The sequence below is a fragment of the Dicentrarchus labrax genome, unplaced genomic scaffold (assembly GCF_905237075.1).
Source record: "Dicentrarchus labrax unplaced genomic scaffold, dlabrax2021, whole genome shotgun sequence".
NCBI lineage: Eukaryota > Metazoa > Chordata > Actinopteri > Moronidae > Dicentrarchus > Dicentrarchus labrax.
This window is the reverse complement of record NW_026136719.1, coordinates 1,922,212-1,929,680: the sequence shown is the minus strand read 5'-3', so window position 1 is coordinate 1,929,680 and position 7,469 is coordinate 1,922,212. Positions and strand designations below refer to the sequence as shown.

Below are 7,469 nucleotides of genomic sequence, written 5' to 3'. Positions count from 1 at the left end.
TGTCCAAAATATCACATTTTTGGCAGCTGCAACATTCTCCAAAACTTGTGAAAAGCAGCACCGAGTGGCATATTTAACAATGTTTGATTTTACATTTACATGTATCATATTCAGATCAATGACAGTTTATATAATAACTGTATATATAATGACAGTGTATATTCATTAAAAAAGACCACGCCAATGGCTGTATGGAACAAGGAACATTTTATTACATGTTATTGACATATATTGAATACTGAGAGGGAAAGGGTCGAGGGATGGAGGGGATGGAAGGATGAAGGGATGATGGGGTAGGGGTCGAGGGATGGGGGAAAGGGTCGAGGGTTGAGGGATGAGGGGGTATAGGAAGGATGGGTGAGGGTTGATAGAAAGGGAGAAAAGCTGGTCGGATAGGTGGATGGAGGGAGGAGTTCGGCGAGATGGTCAGGAGGAACAGAGTGGGTGTTGAGATGCTGAGTGGGGGAACCATCTCGTATCTCTTTGTGAGCCCCAGTGGTTCCTGTATTTGGATAAGAGAGAGAAAACAAAAAGAAAGGAGGATATTGGGGGGGAGGGATGTAGAAAATTAGTCAAGGAGGGAGTGAACGGAAAAGGTGTGCTTAAATATGTTTTGAATGGAAATGAGATGACTTCGGGGTGTGGTCTTTGTTCCCAAACCTAGTTATAAAACTTAATTTCACTAACAAAGACCACGCCAATGGCTGTATGGAATAAGGAAAATTTTATTACATGTTATAAACATATATTGAATACTGGGAGGGAAAGGGTCGAGGGATGGAAGGATGAAGGGATGATGGGGCAGGGGTCGAGGGATGGGGGAAAGGGCCGAGGGGTTGAGGGATGAGGGGGTATAGGAAGGACGGGTGAGGGTTGATAGAAAGTGAGAAAAGCTGGTAGGATAGGTGGATGGAGGGAGGAGTTCGGCGGGATGGTCAGGAGGAACAGAGTGGGAGTTGAGACGCTGGGTGGGGGAACTGTCTCGTATCTCTTCGTGAGCCCCCAAAGAAACTTCAGCAAGACAGGTGCGCGTGAGCGTTTTTGATGTTGTTTATGTCATTGCGAATGTATGTGAGATAAGCAGGAGAAGACCATTGGCCGAGGAGTTTGATGATGTTGTCTGGGATTCCCTGCTTGGAAGCGGAGGAGGCGGCTCCGATGCGGAAAGAATGCCCAGAGAAGGATTCTGGGGATATTCCTGATTTGGACAGGATTTGACGGAAGTGCCGGTGGAACCAGTTCCATGTGGCTATTTTACCGGTCTCAGTGATAAACAGAGGGTCCTGTGGGGAAGCTCTGCTGGCTAACCTGGAGTTGGTGTATTCTAGTATCGGTTCAAAAGGACTCAAATATGAGTCTATGATGAGGGTGTCGGTGGAATGAAAGGAAATGTCAGACATGGATGTGTGGTGAGAAGGATCATATTTGAGGGTAGAAGCTGTGAATTTGGAGCAGCGCAGAAAACCAAAGAAAGCTAGAAGGAACATGGATTCCAGGACCTTATCAATATACGGGGATGAATAGCCTTCTCGGAGAGTTCTGATGCAGCGAGTGAGTAGGTCTGAAGTTAAGGGCAAGCGTTTTGGTGAGGGATGCGTTTCTGTTTTGCGGAAACCTTTAATTAACATGATGATATGGGAATGAGAAGTGGCTTGGCATGATGCTCCGGAGGATAGTTTGATAAAGAAGTTTATACCACTTATGTAGGCTTGAATGGTGGAAGATTTAATTTTAAGGATGGAATGGGTGAATGAGATGAAGCTAGAGAGTGTCATGACGTATATATAATGACTATATATAATGACAGTATGTATAATGACAGTATATATAATGACAGTGTATATAATGACAGTATATATAATGACAGTTTATATAATGACTATATATATAATGACAGTTTATATAGTGACAGTGTATATAATGACAGTATATATAATGACAGTTTATATAATGACTATATATAATGACTGTATATATAATGACAGTATATATAATGACAGTGTATATAATGACTATATATAATGACTGTGTATATAATGACAGTATATATAATGACAGTGTATATAATGACTATATATAATGACTGTGTATATAATGACAGTATGTATAATGACAGTATATATAATGACAGTGTATATAATGACTGTATATATAGCGACAGTGTATATAATGACTGTATATATAATGACTATATATAATGACTGTGTATATAATGACAGTATGTATAATGACAGTATATATAATGACAGTATATATAATGACAGTATATATAATGACAGTTTATATAATGACTATATATATAATGACAGTTTATATAGTGACAGTTTATATAATGACAGTATATATAATGACAGTTTATATAATGACTATATATAATGACTGTATATATAATGACAGTATATATAATGACAGTGTATATAATGACTGTGTATATATATGTGTGTGTGTGTGTGTGTATGTGCGTATGTGTATGTCTGTGTGTGTGTGTGTGTGTGTGTGTGTGTGTGTGTGTGTTGTTGTTGTATGTCATCTACCCTCTGCGATTTCAGGAAGGGTTGCCCCGGCAACAAGTTATGACAAAATCAAAACAGCGTCGATCAAACAGGAGCAGCGATGAAAAGTATGTCAGACACTCTCACCACACACACACACACACACACACACACACACACACACTGAGGCTGTGGCTATTTCCTGGAAACAGACCAGTACACAATGACCTCAGGAGTCTCCACAGATTCATTTGTTGATGTTTTTTCCATCAGATGAATAAAAAGAAACTGAACCACATGATGTCATACTGAAGTCCGCCCACACTGACAGCTGCTTCCTGCTGACACAACCACCAACATGAGGTCACTTCCTGTTCACTTCCACACTGTAACACAGTTAGAGTTAGTTAGTTTCTGTGCCATTTCTGTGTGATCTGTATATTTTATGCACCAATGCACCAGGACACATTCCTCATAGGTGTGAAACCTACTTCTGATTCTGATTCTGATGATAAATAAATACATTTCCCATTGTGCACTGAGCTCCTGTCTTCGCACTGACCGTGTGAAGGCCCTATTAATGGAAGAAATTATTATTTTTCTGCCTCTTCGACTGCATATTTGTTATTATTATTAATATTATTATTACTACAGTTACTATTATTACTATTGTCACTGCTCATTGTCCCCCATCGTTGCTGTTGTCGCGTGATCATCTTCTTCATGTTCGTCATCATCAATCACTACTATTAGTGTAGTTGTTGCTACTGTTGTTTCTGTGCACCTGTCTGTCTGTCTATCTGTCTGTCTGTCTCTCTCTCTCTCTCTCTCTCTCTCTCTCTGTCTCTCTCTGTCTGTCTGTCTGTGTCTCTCTCTCTCTCTCTCTCTCTCTCTCTCTCTCTCTCAATTCAATTCAATTCAAATGGCTTTATCGGCATGACGATGTAACACTGTACATATTGCCAAAGCAAGTGTTTGGAATTAAAAATAATAATAACAATAAAGGAAAACAATATTTACAATAAATTAATTACAATCTATACTGTTGGTAATACTGTAACTATGATTGACTCAATCACAATCACAGTCACAATCAATCAATCTCAGTCAATAAGTAATTAATTACAATGAATCAATCAATGTTTCAGTTTGTGTTAACTAAAAATATCATTAAAACAGTAGTAAAGTAACTACAGTTAAACCAAGTAGTCTGTTGTCAATATAACAGTAATAACAAAGAAGAAGAAAAAAGTTAGAAAATGAAAATAATATATTAAAAATTAAAATAAATAAATAAAATAGTAAGCGTGTGTGTGTGTTAGAAAATAAAAATTATATATATATTATTTTAGTTAGAGTTTCCACTGGTCGTCCTCAGTTCGTGGCATGAGGAGACATATTTTGCTGCAATAATTTGACTTTTTGGCATTTCTCCCAGTAAATAGGGGAGTTTCTGTGTGTCTGATAATAATTCTAAATCGGGGTATATTTGGGAAATGTTTGCAAATTGTTTTTCTCTTAAAGTTTTGAATTTAGGGCATGAGGTTAGAAAGTGCAGCTCTGTCTCTACCTGTCCTCTGTCACACTGGGAGCAGAGTCTCTCCTCTTCTGGTAGCCAGTTCTGTCTGTGGCGACCCGTTTCTATGGCCAGGCTGTGTTCACTCAGTCTGTACATTGTCAACATTGTTCTTAGTTTAGGACATTTTATTGTGCTCAGGTAATTTGCCAGTGTGAATCCTCTTTTTAGGGTCAGATAACATTGTAATTTACTTTGTGTTTTGCTCGATTCTTTCCAGTATTCAATATATTTTTCTTTTTGCTTGTTGATAATTTGGTTTGGTCTGATTGAGTTGGTGTTGCTGTCCTGAGGCTGTTGGGGACATGTTACTTACACTCTCTCTGTCTCTCTCTCTGTCTCTGTCTCTCTCTGTCTCTCTCTCCCTCCTGTTCACAAACACATTGAAGTACTTCCTGTCAGACACTTCCTGTCTCCACTCTGTTTACATGTTTGTGTCTCGGTTACCATGACGACAGCTCCATTGATGTGCTGTTTGGGTTCAGTTTATTTAAACCATCAACAGGTGGACCAGTCTGACCAGATCAGCAGAACCACATAAGTTCAGGTGAACTCAGGTGAAACTGTTTTACCTGAGTTATGTTGTCATGGTGATTAACTCCACGTTTGCCTTTAAACCTCCTCTGCTCCTATACGTTGGTGAGGGATTGTGAGAGACTCACTGCTGTATATTTATTAATATTAATACAGTTCATGTGTATTTTTAATAATATTAGAACAGTTCATGTTTTATATTTATTAATTATTGTAGGTGATTTTAATATTCATGTGGATGTTAACAGTGACAGCCTTTGTAATGCATTTATATCATTAATAGACTCAATTGGCTTCTGTCAGAGTGTAAATAAACCAACTCATTGTTTTAATCACACTCTTGACCTTGTTTTATCATATGGCATTGATATTGAACATTTAATAGTCTTCCCACATAATCCTTTCCTATCTGACCATTATTTAATAACTTTTGAATTCATACTATTAGATTATAAGCCATTAGTCAAAACTTCCTACAGCAGATGTCTATCTGACAGTGCTGTAGCTAAATTTAAGGAGGAGATTCCTTCAGTGTTTAATTCAATGCCATGTCTGAATTTAACAGAATCCTATAACGACTTTAGTCCCTCTGAAATTGATAATCTTGTCGATAGTGCTGCAGGCTCACTACGATCAACATTAGACTCTATCGCTCCAATAAAAAGGAAATTATTAAAACATAGGAGACTAGCACCGTGGTACAACCACCAAACCCGCCAGTTAAAGCAAATAGCTAGGAAATCTGAAAGGAAATGTCCCTCTTCCAAATGATCAGAATATCGCTCAATTTGGCAATATAATCTTAAAACTTATAGAAAGGCCCTCCGTAATGCCAGAGGAGCCTATTACTCAGCACTAATAGAAGAAAATAAGAATAACCCTAGGTTCCTCTTCAGCACTGTAGCCAGGCTGACAGAGAGCCACAGCTCTATTGAGCCACATATCCCCATAAACTTAAGTAGCAACGACTTTATGTGCTTCTTTTATAATAAAATTATTACTATTAGAGAGAAAATTAATCACCAACTGCCATCAACAGTTATCAGTGGCTCTCCAGGTTCAGGGACTTTAACTAATGTAAACTCAGATATATATTTAGACTGTTTTTCTGCTATCAATCTTCATCAGTTAACTTCAATCATTTCTTCATCAACGCCATCAACCTGTCTGTTAGACCCGATCCCAACTAGGCTGCTTAAAGAAGTCGTACCCTTAATTGGCACTTCTTTACTGGATATGATTAATCTTTCTTTATTATCAGGATATGTACCACAGTCCTTTAAAATAGCTGTAATTAAACCCCTTCTTAAAAAGTCCACTCTTGACCCAGGGGTTTTAGCCAACTATAGACCGATTTCTAACCTCCCCTTCCTCTCTAAGATTCTGGAGAAAGTAGTCGCCAAAGAGTTGTGTGACTTTCTACATAACAATAGTTTTTTTGAGGATTTTCAGTCAGGATTTAGAGTTCTGGTTAAAGTTAATAATGACCTTCTGATTGCTTCTGACAATGGACTTGTCTCTGTACTTGTATTATTAGATCTTAGTGCTGCATTTGACACCATTGACCATAATATTCTTTTACAGAGACTTGAGCATCAAATTGGCATTAAAGGAACTGCACTAAGCTGGTTTAAGTCATATTTATCAGATCATTCGCAGTTTGTACATGTTAACGATGAATCTTCAATAAATACTACAGTTAGTCATGGAGTTCCACAAGGTTCTGTACTTGGACCAATACTATTTACTTTATATATGCTCCCTTTGGGCAACATTATTAGGAATCACTCCATTAACTTTCACTGTTATGCAGATGATACGCAGTTATATCTATCAATCAAGCCCGATGAAATTAATCAATTATCTAAATTACAAACATGTCTTAAGGACATAAAATCCTGGATGACCTGCAATTTTCTAATGTTAAACTCAGAAAAAAACGAAATTCTTGTTCTTGGCCCCAAAAACCTTAGAGACTGACTGTCTAAAGATATAGTTACTCTAGATGGCATTAACTTGGCCTCTAGCACCACTGTCAGGAATCTTGGAGTTATCTTTGATCAGGATTTGTCATTTAACTCTCACATAAAGCAGACCTCTAGGACTGCCTTCTTTCATTTACGTAATATTACAAAAATTAGACACATACTATCACAGACAGATACAGAAAAACTAATCCATGCATTTGTTACTTCAAGGCTGGATTACTGCAACTCTTTATTATCAGGTTGCCCCAATAAGTCCATTAAAACGCTCCAATTAATTCAGAACGCTGCAGCACGAGTACTGACAGGAACTAGAAAAAGAGATCACATCTCTCCTGTACTAGCTTCTCTGCATTGGCTCCCTGTAAAATGTAGAATAGAATTTAAAATCCTCCTCCTCACCTAAAAAGCTCTTCATGGTCAGGCCCCTTCATATCTTAAAGAGCTCATAGTACCCTATTACCCCACTAGAACACTACGTTCTATGAATGCTAGGCTACTTGTGGTTCCTATAGTCTCTAAAAGTAGAACAGGAGCCAGAGCCTTCAGTTACCAAGCTCCTCTCCTGTGGAACCAGCTTCCAGTTGTGGTTCTGGAGGCAGACACCCTCACCACATTCAAGAGTAGGCTTAAGACATTCCTCTTTGATAAAGCTTATAGTTAGGGCTGGATCAGGTGAGTCCTGAACCATCCCTTAGTTATGCTGCTATAGGCCTAGACTATCGGGGGATTTCCCATGGTGCACTGAGCTCCTCCCTTCCTCTCTCTTTCTGCACTCATTCATGTTCCATTAATGCATGTTACTAACTTCACTTCTTCCCCGGAGTTCTTGTGCTTTCTCGTCTCACAGGTTCTTATCGATCCTGGTGGAGCCTCCTGCCA

At 38.4% G+C, this 7,469-nt stretch overlaps 1 protein-coding gene across 2 annotated transcripts in view; it reads right to left on the bottom strand.

Moving 5' to 3' along the window:
• The window catches only part of galr1b (galanin receptor 1b), a 244,086-nt gene that overhangs the window by 96,086 nt on the left and 140,531 nt on the right, over positions 1-7,469 (bottom strand). The window contains exon 5 of one of the 2 annotated variants that reach the window (XM_051378148.1): positions 6,990-7,043. The exons of the other annotated variant lie outside the window; for it this stretch is intronic. The gene's annotated coding sequence lies outside the window, so the exon portion shown is untranslated. The remainder of the gene's footprint in view (positions 1-6,989; positions 7,044-7,469) is intronic. 2 annotated transcript variants of the gene reach the window in all.